The following is a 12,060-nucleotide window of genomic DNA, read 5'->3' on the forward strand; positions in this document are numbered from 1 at the left end:
AGGTGCATCCCCCCACTTCTTTTTCTTTTTTCTTTTCTTTTCTTTTTTTCTTTTTCTTTTTCTTTTTTTTTTTTTTTTTGAGAGCAAGAGAGTAAAACCATTTAAAACCATTCTTACTGAGGGGAGAGCTTGAAAATGTGCCACTTTCTTGGGAGCATATTGGGTCTGGAAAAAGAAATTACCTTGATTTCCCCAACAGTAGTAGAAAACAAGCATTAAGATGCAGATCATTGGGGCAGCCTGGGTGGCTCAGCGGTTTAGTGCTGCCTTTGGCCCAGGTCATGATCCTGAAGACCCGGGATCGAGTCCCACATCAGGGTTCCTGCATGGAGCCTGCTTCTCCCTCTGCCTGTGTCTCTCTCTTTCTCTCTCTCTCTCTCTCTCTCTCTCTGTCTCTCATGAATGAATAAAATCTTTAAAAAAAAAAGATGCAGATCATTGTAAGAACCATTCATAAATTATGATAAAAATCCCACATGGGTGTGTTCTAAGAGAAGACCAAATATTAAGGAAGTTTTTTTTGTTTTTTTTTTTTTTTAATTTTTTTTATTTATTTATGATAGTCACAGAGAGAGAGAGAGAGGCGCAGAGACACAGGCAGAGGGAGAAGCAGGCTCCATGCACCGGGAGCCCGACATGGGATTCGATCCCGGGTCTCCAGGATCACGCCCTGGGCCAAAGGCAGGCGCCAAACCGCTGCGCCACCCAGGGATCCCCAAATATTAAGGAAGTTTTATATTGAATGACTTGATGGACAAGATGCAAGACAGGTTGGAGCAGGTTAAATTCTAAAGTGACGTTTCCAAATACTTAGGGATGATTTTAATAATCATTATAATACTTAACATGAGGAGCTAGTCTCTATCTAATTTAGAGATCCTCTAATAATTAAAAATTGCATGACATCTGCATGGTATATTAGATGATGTGATGAAGACCAGGATAAGGGTATCCAATGTATTTAATGTTTTCTGATTCTTGGTGTACTGAAAAACACCCCAGCTTCCCTATCAAACCTAATGAACTTAATTTGTATTACTAAGTATAGTAGGGTGTTTGCTTTTTAAAATCTAAATTTTACATAATTCAAAGCCACTTCTCTTTCTCATATCCTTATCAACTTAGACTGTACTTTCAACAAACAATAATCAGTCATAAATTGTTTCAAATTCATTTTTCTTCATTCCTTTCTGCAACATCTCCCAAATCTTCTGGGATCCAATACCTCTAGGTTTGCATTCAAAAACCCCAATAGCCCAAGTCTCAAGTCTCAACCTCTGTAACTTTTACTTCTTTGCATCCCTCATTTATTCTGCTTTCCCTGGTGTGTTTTTTCAGATGCTGGTGCTTCATGTCTTTAAAATGCAACTAGATTTTTAAACCTAGTTCATCCCTCCAGAGCTTCCCTCAACAAAGACTTAGAGAGCCACCTGGGATCAGTACAGAAGACATGCTAATAAAACAGAACAGGCTCAAGACTTCACTGGGGCTGTATCTGGAAAGGGCATATAAATCCTTATTGGAGAGGTCATTGTCAGGGAATGGGAGACAGAGTTAGAGTTCTGTGAAAGAGGAGGAAATGTTGAGCCCCTCCCCCACAACTCAAGTAAATAGAAGGCGTTCAAAAAGGTCACACAAGTAGATTTGAACAAAATATATGAAATAGATGTGAATGTAAACAAAATATGGCAGAAAAAATATTTTTAAATTGCTATGCAATGCTGAAGTAAGGCTTGAAAACACAGCATTCAGTAAACATATGTACTTGGCCTATATGAGAAAAACAACCCTACCAGTTAACCCTCATATGAAGATAAGGTTTAATTGGGCATTAAATATTTACATTTGAGTTATTTTCTCTTTTTGTGATTTTATTTTTAAATAATCTTTACACCAATGTGGGACTTGAATTCACAACCCTGAGATCTGGAGTTGCCTGTTCTACTGACTGAGCCCCCATATGAGTCAGAATCTTTTTTTTTTTTTTTAAGATTTGTTCATTCATTCATTCATTCATTCATGAGACACACACAGAGAGGCAGAGACACAGGTAGAGGGAGAAGCAGACTCCCTGTGGGGAGCCTGATGTGAGACTTGATCCCAGGATCCCAGGATCACACCCTGAGCTGAAGGCAGATGCTCAGCCACTGAGCCACCCAGGTGTCCCAAATTAGATTCTTAATATAAAATAGATTACTACCATTAGCCACAAAGAATACCAAACAAAGCCATTTCATAATTATGAGACTTTGATGTCATCTAATCCAAGAATGAGTCTACGAAGAGTCTAGTACAGATTACAAAAAAAAAAAAAAATCATTCTTAAATTGAAAGCTGATAAATTGTATTCTAATGATCAGAGTGCTTTATTTATATATAAACTTAAAAGCTTTAAAAATTTCTTTTAAAAAATATTCATTTATTTATTTAAAAGAGAGAGAGTGCATGAACAGGAGGGGTAGAGGGAGAGGGAGAAAATCTCAATCAGACCACCCCACACCCACTCCCACACTGCTGAATGCAGAGCCCAACTCAGGGCTTGATCCCATGACCCTGAGATCATGACCTGAGCCAAAATCAGGAGTTGGACACTCAACCAACTGAGCCACCCAAGCACCTCTCAAAATTTTAAATTTCTGTATGTATGGCATAGTATTTTTATTCCCAGGCCTCATTCAGAAAATGATCCATTTGTTTAAAAAGAATCTTTAAATATTTTTGGTGATTAATAATAATAAGTAGCACTTCAAATAAGCCTCTCCATGCCAATGTAACAAAGACTATCCACTTGCTATAAGTAATATATTCCTAAGTAAATTTTTCAATCAGTATAAAATATATCTTCTTTGTGATAAAACAACAACAATAACAGTGACCTACCAATCTGTTAGGGCAATGCATCATCATAATGATAAAACAAATTCCTGTCCTTGGTAAATTCAATGAACACCATTTAAGTGGAGGATAGAAGCCAGATAGAAATTACTAATAGAGATAAAGAAGGGAGTTAGCAATGTCCTTTGAAATTGAATATGTGCACTTTAACAGGCATTATCAGCTTTCCATGTTTTTAAGAAAGATACATTAGGTGCTACTGAGTACTCCAGGGGAAAACCTTTAAGGAGTTTTATAAAGTATGATTTGTCATACCTAGTTTTATTGTGAATATTTATCATGAAGTGTTAACATTATGTTCTAAAATAATCACAACAGAATAAAGCACATCGGTCCATCAACACACATTTATTCAGCAACTATAATGTGGAAGGCACCATCAAAGTCAAAGCCTTTTCAGATCTTAAGGCTGAAATTTGTTCTGTTTTCCCTTACCCAGTTCTTCATAATGTTTTAGGACATCAAAAACTGTCAAGTTGGGGATGTCCAGGTGGCTCAATGGTTGAGCGCCTGCCTTGGGCCCAGGACCTGATCCTGGAGTCCCTGGATCGAGTCCTACACTGGGCTCCCTGCATGAAGCCTGCTTCTTCTTTTCTTTTCTTTTTTCTTTTCTTTTATTTCTTTTATTTATTTATCTATTTATTTATTTGAAGCCTGCTTCTCTCTCTGCCTGTGTCCCTGCCTCTCTCTCTCTGTGTGTCTCTCATGAATAAATAATAATAAACAAATAAAATATTTTTTTAAAAACCTGTCAAGTTGGTAATGAAAGAACTTTTTGCATTTTAGAGTTTGTGAATGAAGTAGATTTAAATACATAAAAGGACATTATTTCCTAACTTTCCATCTCAACAAATCTTCACCAAGTAAACAACTATATAACCAACATCCAGATTAAGAAACAGTATTACAACCCAGAAGCTTCTTATTCTCCCTGCCAGTCATTCTACTTCCATGATTAACTAACCTTTCTCTAACAGAATAGATAAGTTTTTCCAAGATATTGCATGTTATATAATAGAATCACATGGTATGGACTCCTTTGTTACTAGCTTCTTAAATAGTATGTTTGTAGTATTCATCCATATGACTGCAGAATTATAGATTGTTCATTTTCATTGCTATATAGTACTCCATTATGAGGATGGATGGATATATAGAATGAATGTGTGTGTGTACACACACACACACACACATATATTTATCACTGTATTTATTGGCTTCTCTTTTGGAAATCTGAATGGTTTCAGTTTGGGGCTATTACAAGTAGTGATGCTAAGAACACTATAATGTATATCTTTTGGTGAATATAGAAGAATATAATTAGAAATGAAATCGCTAGGTCATACATCCTTATTAATCTGTAAGTACATTTTCAAAATGGAAACATGGGGGGAAACCCAAGTAATAAAAAAAATCACTTAAAAGCTCACCATTTAAAAAAACATACTAAGTAAAAATTTAATGGGACCTAACTCTAACCTATTTCTCACCCCATGCCAGACAACCACTTTTAGCAACTTGATATGACTCACCCAGAATTTTCCTGCACTACACAGAATTTAAAAAGGCAGAAAACCATTAAAAGTGACAGTCAGGAGTGAAATTATACCAAGTGTCGAGTGAGAATGTTAATTCTCATTTCAAAAATACCTCATCACCAAAGTACAGGCAATATTTCTGACCACATCATAGTAATTGAACTGAGAAGCATACACCATAAGATTGGGAGCCTATTGCTATCTTCACCAACAGATAGCCAACAGCTCAAGAAATGAGTTTACTGACATTTTAAGGTGCTTTCAATGAGCTCATAATTTGAATTGCATTCAACTGTGATCTCTGACAGCTATAGCAAAGTTTTACAGTTTTATGGGTCTTTATCATACAAACATCTAAATGAAAGCACTTCTGGTTCAAGTTCTAGCAGACACACATCACCAGAAAAAATAAACTTAAATTCATCACCTTTAATTCTCTGTGTACATCCACATTCAGTTTTTTTTTAAATTTAAATCCAAATATTTGGCACAATCTCTTCATACATAGAAATGTATCTGTTTTCACAGTGAGATCCTTAAAAAAAACAACAACCCCACTTTCTTTTCTGATAGACAATTGAATATTTTTAAATACTCTTACCACTTTTTAAAAAAATTTTTTTTTAATTTTTATTTATTTATGATAGTCACAGAGAGAGAGAGAGAAAGAGAGGCAGAGACATAGGCAGAGGGAGAAGCAGGGTCCATGCATTGGGAGCCCAACGTGGGATTCGATCCCGGGTCTCCAGGATCACACCCTAGGCCAAAGGCAGGCGCTAAACCGCTGCGCCACACAGGGATCCTTACTCTTACCACTTTAAATGTGCAATGACCTCATCATTCTTATCCCAGTTTCTTGCTTATAGAAAAAGCGGTTCTGTTTTCTACCACTGTTTAAATCTCAAGTAAAAACAACAGCTCTTTAAACCTCACTTTGTTCTCTTATTCCTCTCTACTCCTTTTCTCTACGTTGAAATTTCCTTAAGCTTTTGAAATTTCAAAAGAGAAGAGATGGTAGTATCTTACTTTTTAATTTAGACTAAACTACAAATATTTTGAAACATCTCTGTGCTTTTAGATAAACCACTGCATTGTACAAACCGAGTAATCCTTTCAAAGAACCCTCAGAAGTATCTTGGTATCTAAGCTAAGCTCCCTGTCTCTTTCTCCTGAAGTTACCTCTCCAAATGTTACTTAAAAATAAAATTGACATCTGAGAGTTTTAAGTACAATTCCTACTGAAGCCTAATTGAACAATATTTTAAAGAAAAGTACCTATTCCTTTATACCCAAAATCTAGTGCTTACATATGCCACATTCTAAATCAAGGGATTTATATCCACAATTTCATTTAATCCTTAACCCCTGAAAGGAAGGAAAGCTCTAAGATAAATACCACTACCATTGTGTTGATATTCTTGTTCACTGAGTAAGGAAAACAGACAATAGTGCAGTTAAGTAACTTTCCTAAGACCAGGCACTATCAAATACTAGGGCCAGGATCTGATCCCATGCAGAGTGATGACAAAGTTCACCACAAATTCCTGTAGTGTCCCTATCCATACATATGTCTATATACTCAAAATACTTCTAACTTAATCAATACTGCCACTTAGAACTTTGAAAAACAGTAAGAAAGAGCTTCAACACCCAAGATCTGAAATGATTACTTTTAGGAAGCACCAATGTTCCTAGAGATTGGTTTGTCAAAAAATGAAGATGACCCATTGACACCAACATCTTAAAACCGATGGCCTCTACAGTTGGATTCAAAAGGAAGATGGAACAAGGTAGGCACCCCAAGTCCAAAAAAAAAAAAAAAAGATCAAAACTTGCAGATGTGCAGTACTTTAAGGGGAAGAACAAAATGTGTCCAAGATTCATACAAAACACATACAAAAAAGCACACATAAAAAAGATAGTAATTAGAGCATGAGAAGCAAACAGAGTAAAGAACAGATCATCAGTCATCAAAGCTCAGAAATGATACTTGCTAACCCATGACAAGAGGCCTCCATTTCCTACTCAACCCCTAAGAGCGAGCCTGCCTTAACACTGTCGGGAGGTAATCACATACTTGTGACTGATGGGGGCAGGAAGCCAACCTCATTTAGGAAGAAGTTCTCCTTATGTCAGGCTGGCATGGGAGTCCTGGAATGCAGATGGGACGAATGAAACACTGTGACACACTTACAGTGGGAGGAAAGGTGCCAATTCAGGTATCAGAGCCACTTTAGGGAGACTTCCCCTACTTAGCAGTTTTACCTTGGGCCAGTCCTGAGCAATACTCAGTATCAATAGGAGTTCAGAAAGCTTAGGGATGCATGTCTGTCTAAAGAACTTGGTGATCCCCTCTCGACTGCCTTTTCCCTCTCTTTTCCAATTAGGAATCGGTACAGGAGGATCCAAAAGGAGGCTTAATGATTGAGAGGCGGAATTCCTTGGCAAGTCTAGAAGAGCTATGTCAGAATGGAAGAGGACTAGGACGCGGAGATGAGACGTGTCCACTGAACAGAAGGGATCTTTTCAGACCAGCAGACCACTGTGTCCAAGCCGCGCAACATTCTCCAGCAAATTACTTCATAATTGTGTAGCCAGGTTTTCTTATTTGGAAAAAGAAATCGTCATAATGCCTTCTTCACCGGGTCATGAGAAATGTAAATGAGACCTGACAGTATTTGGCCTATCTTAGAGACTCGGAGACGTCAGCTGACTCCTGCTCTCCTTTCTCTGAGCACTGTGCAAATGTCTATGCCTGCCTCCAGGCCTAATTTACTTCCTCCTGTGCATTATACTTATTTCCACATCCATCTCGTCCCCTGTACTAGTGTGCAGGCTGACCGAGAGTAGGATGTATGCCCTATTCACAAGTATCTTTCTTAGCTGGCATTTAGTAAATGTTTCTTTGGACAGGTAGGTTTAATAACAGAAAAAAACACTGAGACAATGGAGCTTATAATAATCAGGCAAGTGAAGTTCAGAAAGGGAGATGTTCAAAGGCAGGAAATATCTGGACATTTCAACCAATGAAAAAAAGAGTCAAAAAGGTCTGTGTTACCGGTGATGGAGGTACCCATGGATTATGTTCATGGGAACTAGGCAAGATGCTAGAGTGGGACACTAGACAGGGTTTTAAGTTTATGACTTGTGTATAACTGAACAAGTAAACATCAAATTACTGGAAAAATTATGGGAAAAATAAGTGAACATAGACATAATTTCTTTTAATGTTAACAAAAATAAATACTTTCTAAAAACAGTGACTGTAGTTCTGGAGTTAGTGAATTCCAGGTTTGAATCTTCAGTCAGTTATTAGCTGGTTAAGTGTGGGAAAATTACATAATTTCTTGTGTATAATATATGCAGAATAATAGTACCTACTTCAGGGGGATAATGAGGGATTAAACAAGATAATTTATGCTAAAGCACTTAGCCCAGTGGCGGCAATCTAAGTGCCCAAGAAATGTCAGTTTTAACAATAATACTTATCATTATTGCCTTCATTTTACAAATGAAAAATACAGAATCTCTGGAAGGTAATTTTCCTAAGGTCACACAGCTAGTAAGTGTTGGAGCCTGGAATTAAGCCCAGGTTGGACAGTGAGCAAAGGCCATACTGTTTCTACCATACTGTGTCAGACTTACAATAGAAGCTCAGGGTTTCGACACACGAACAAAAGAATAATTCTTAGAAGGGCAGAGTTGGCACAGGACTGACCTTGTTGGTGATGTGTCTTCTTTTGAACTGCTCTGGCTGAATACAAGGGTTAGTCTCATAATCAGCGTAAGGAAGGCTTCCACCTGAGGTCTCTGGTCCTGGACCCAACCATGAGGGCTGGAAAGAGGTAAAAAGAGGGAGTCAGTCTGGTCACTTCAATCTTCCTTAAATGATCCTGGTAATTGGGAAATGTACCAGTCAGGATGATATTACCATAACTGGTAAGTATTTACTGTGAGGAGGTAAAATACTGTAGCAAATATGAGTACGGTCCTTCTACTAATATAGACACGGTTTTAAGTTCTGGAACTTCCACTTATTAAACTCAAACTTAAGGGCAGCCTGAGTGACTCAGCCGTTTAAGTGCCTGCCTTCTGCCCAGGGTGTGATCCCGGAGACCCAGGATCGAGTCCCATGTCAGACTCCCTGCATGGGGCCTGCTCTTCCCTCTGCCTGTGTCTCTGCCTCTCTCTGTGTGTGTCTATCATGAATAAATAAATAAAATGTTTAAAAAAGAAATAAATAAACTCAAACTTAAGGTGAGTATTTAACATCTTTAGGGTTCAGTTTCCTCATCGGTAAAATGACAGTATTAAAAGTAGGAAGCACATAAGGTAGCTCTGAAAGTTAGATGTGATAGTGTACACAGTACACCTTTCAGGAAACGGTAGCTATTTCAGACACATTATTAGTGCCCACTCATAATTGGTTCCCCTCTCCTTTGACTCATGGAACGCTGACTTTGCAGCCATCTTGAGATGTGCAAGGCTACAGGAAGAGCTCCAGCCAGTCAAATATAAACTGAAATGACAGGAGTAACTTAGTGAGAGAGAATGAAAACCCCCTGTCCAGCCTCCCAGCTCTCTCTTCCTCTGCTGGGGCAACCCTGGAAGACCATGTTGAGTCAGCATTATGACAAGATCTGCCTCTTTCCAAGCCTGAGTTTCTTAGTAACCACATGGCACTGGGTTCTTCCTTGCCCTACTTGAGATGTGTACTTTCAGTGAGAAATAAAACAGTGCATTGCCACTGAGACTGAGCAGTTACAACATTGCCCTAGAAGACCTGTCTGTCCTAATACAGGTATTATTATCATCATCCATTATTACTGAGTTGGTCATTACCATTTCCTTGGTATCCATCACTATACTTAGTATATTTTATGTTATAAATTTTGCTCTATTTATATTTTACAACATGCTGAATGCAAATTAAATTAAGTACAGTTTGGTAAATACTGGGTATTTTAAAACATTTTATCACCTTTAACTCTCTAAATTATAGGAGAGTGAAATTCCATACTATAGACCATTCAAGAGGTGAGAGTTAATCAAATATATCAGGTTGCAGCTTTTTTCTGCCCACTCCTCCCTACACCTCGAGTGCCACTCTGGCTGCACCACATTTGCTCAGAGCTCCTGGCTCCTGCTAAGCTAGCACCACTATCCTTTTTCTCCAATCACCATCATGATCATCTCCCAGGACCTCATCAGCTAGGATGAGGTATTGTCAAACATCTATAAGATCTGGGAGATTACATAGGGGCTGTGCCTGGAGGTGGGGGAGAGGATGGTCAGGAGAACAGAGGGTAACACCAATGCCTCGCTTACTGGGGGAAATGCCCCCACAGAAGGCTCTGAGGGTGAAGGTACAGAAAGCACAGTCAGCAGTGGTATACTGTCCTGAACAATCACCTGTAGAAACCAGCTGCACAACAGAAGCCTACCAAAAAGTATGTCAAAAGTTACATAAAATCAATCAAAGGCAAACTTGAAGAACAGAGGCCAGAAAGAGTAAAACCCTTTATGACCCGGGCTGCAGAACAAATCAAGCACATCCTCACTAATTGCAAAAACTACCAGTTCTTTATTGATAAAAACACGAACCCAGATGGGAAGGCTGCTCTGCTAGACTACTGTGAGGATGGTGTGACCTTCTATAGGATTTCTTTTAAGGATGGTTTAGAAATGGAAAAATGTTAATAAGTTTGGCTATTACTTTGGATGTATCACCTGTTGTCATAACTGGCTGCTGTTCTTCAGCCACATAACACCAGGATTTTGATGAATGGGACTGAGGTCATCTTGAGCTCTTCATTTATTTTGACCTTGATTTATTTGGAGTGGAGGCACTGTTTTCTGTTTTGTTTTTTGTTTTTTTCAATTTCTATCTATTCCGTATTGTGGTAATTTAAAAAAAATTTTAATTTAAATTCAATTTGCCAACATAGAGTAGAACACCCAGTGCTCACCTCATCTTGTGCCCTCCCTAATGCCCATCACCCAGTCACCCCATACCCCCACCCACCTCCCCTTCTGCAACCCTTTGTTTATTTCCCAGAGTTAGGAGTCTTTCATGGTTTGTCTCCCTCTCTAATTTTTCCCCACTCAGTTTCCCTCCTTTCCCTTATAATCCTTTTCAATATTTCTTATATTTCACGTATGAGTGAAACCATATGATAATTGTCTTTCTCCAATTGACTTATTTCACTCAGCATAATACCCTCCAGTTCCCTCCACGTTGAAGCAAATGGTGGGTATTTGTTCTTTCTGATGGCTGAGTAATATTCCATTGTACATATATACCACATCTTCTTTATCCATTCATCTGTTGAAGGACATCATGGCTCCTTCCACAGTTTGGCTATTGTGGACATTGCTGCTATGAACGTTGGGGTGCAGGTGTCCTGGCATTTCACTACATCAGTATCTTTGGGGTAAATACCCAGTAGTGCAATTGCTGGGTCATAGGGTAGCTCTATTTTTAAATTCTTAAGGAACCTCCACACTGTTTTCCAGAGTGGCGCATCAGTTTGCATTGCCACCAACAGTGCAAGAGGGTTCCCCTTTCTCCATATCCTCTCCAACATTTGTTGTTTCCTGTCTTGCTAATTTTAGCCATTCTCAATGGTGTGAGATGGTATCTCATTTGATTTGTGGAGGCATTGTTTTTTAAGGAAAAAAACCCAACCATGTCCTGTAGATTGTCTAAAATAAGAATGTATTTAAACTCAAAAAATACACACAAATACATCAAGTTGTAAGATAATCTCTAGAAAGTATGTAAAATGTACATATGGCAAAAACTCAAATTCTCAAATGGAGTAAATTTACTTGAAATATTAACTTTATATAAGCTTAAAAATCTATTCCTAAGATACACAATAAACTTCATTTTTAAAGCAGCTATTGAAAACTTAACAATGAGTAATGAATTGCATTCAGTGTTGAATTATACAATGATAATTACAGTAAAGGCACAAACAAGTAAACAAACTCTACATCATTCTTATAAGACAGTCAAGTCTGAAACCATGGGGTAAGATGAAACAAGATGCAAATAAGATTATGTTAAATTTTTAATTGTATCTAATATTATCAAATGTCAGCATTATACTACCTACTGTGATATATTACCTACATCAAAGAATACCAGATGCTTCAGGAAATAACTCCCAAATCTCAGTAACTTACCAAGTCAATGTTAATTTCTCGTTCATGTAAAGTCCAATGGAGATGTTCCTGGTCAGGAGGCTCTCCTTCAAGCGATGACTCAGGGATCCAGTTTCTAATCATGTAGTGGCTGTGTATCTGGATGGCTGATAAAGAGAAAGAGCATGCAGAATAGTAAGAAAAAATTAGGAGTGCAGGCCTAGAATTGTAGTCCAATATAATGCCCAGAGTGAGTCAAATGGCTCCACTCATATGCAAGGATGCTTAAATAACAATATGCATTAATATACAATGAATATATGCAGAAATGTGAATTTTACATTATTATAGTATTTCAACTTTGAAAAATGAGACTAAGAGTCCTCCCAAAATACAGAAGTGATAACTTCTTTAAAAGTATAGGAAACTGTTAAGTAGACTGCAGAATAAATCCAGAATTTTCAATATTCATATAAAA

The 12,060-nt window shown here is 37.9% G+C and overlaps 1 protein-coding gene and 1 pseudogene across 2 annotated transcripts in view; one reads left to right on the forward strand and one right to left on the reverse strand.

The window, feature by feature from the left end:
* The window catches only part of LOC140628624 (melanoma-associated antigen B18-like), a 273,856-nt gene extending 262,114 nt beyond the window's left edge, over positions 1-11,742 (reverse strand). For both annotated transcript variants that reach the window (XM_072817985.1, XM_072817984.1), the window contains exons 1-2: positions 11,625-11,742; positions 8,152-8,268 (exon numbers count right to left, since the gene is read on the reverse strand). The gene's annotated coding sequence lies outside the window, so the exon portion shown is untranslated. The remainder of the gene's footprint in view (positions 1-8,151; positions 8,269-11,624) is intronic.
* Positions 9,619-10,133, forward strand: LOC140627616 (translationally-controlled tumor protein-like; annotated as a pseudogene).
* Positions 11,743-12,060: the final 318 nt, after the last annotated feature.

The sequence above is a fragment of the Canis lupus genome, chromosome X (genome assembly GCF_048164855.1).
Source record: "Canis lupus baileyi chromosome X, mCanLup2.hap1, whole genome shotgun sequence".
Classification (NCBI taxonomy): Eukaryota; Metazoa; Chordata; class Mammalia; order Carnivora; family Canidae; genus Canis; species Canis lupus.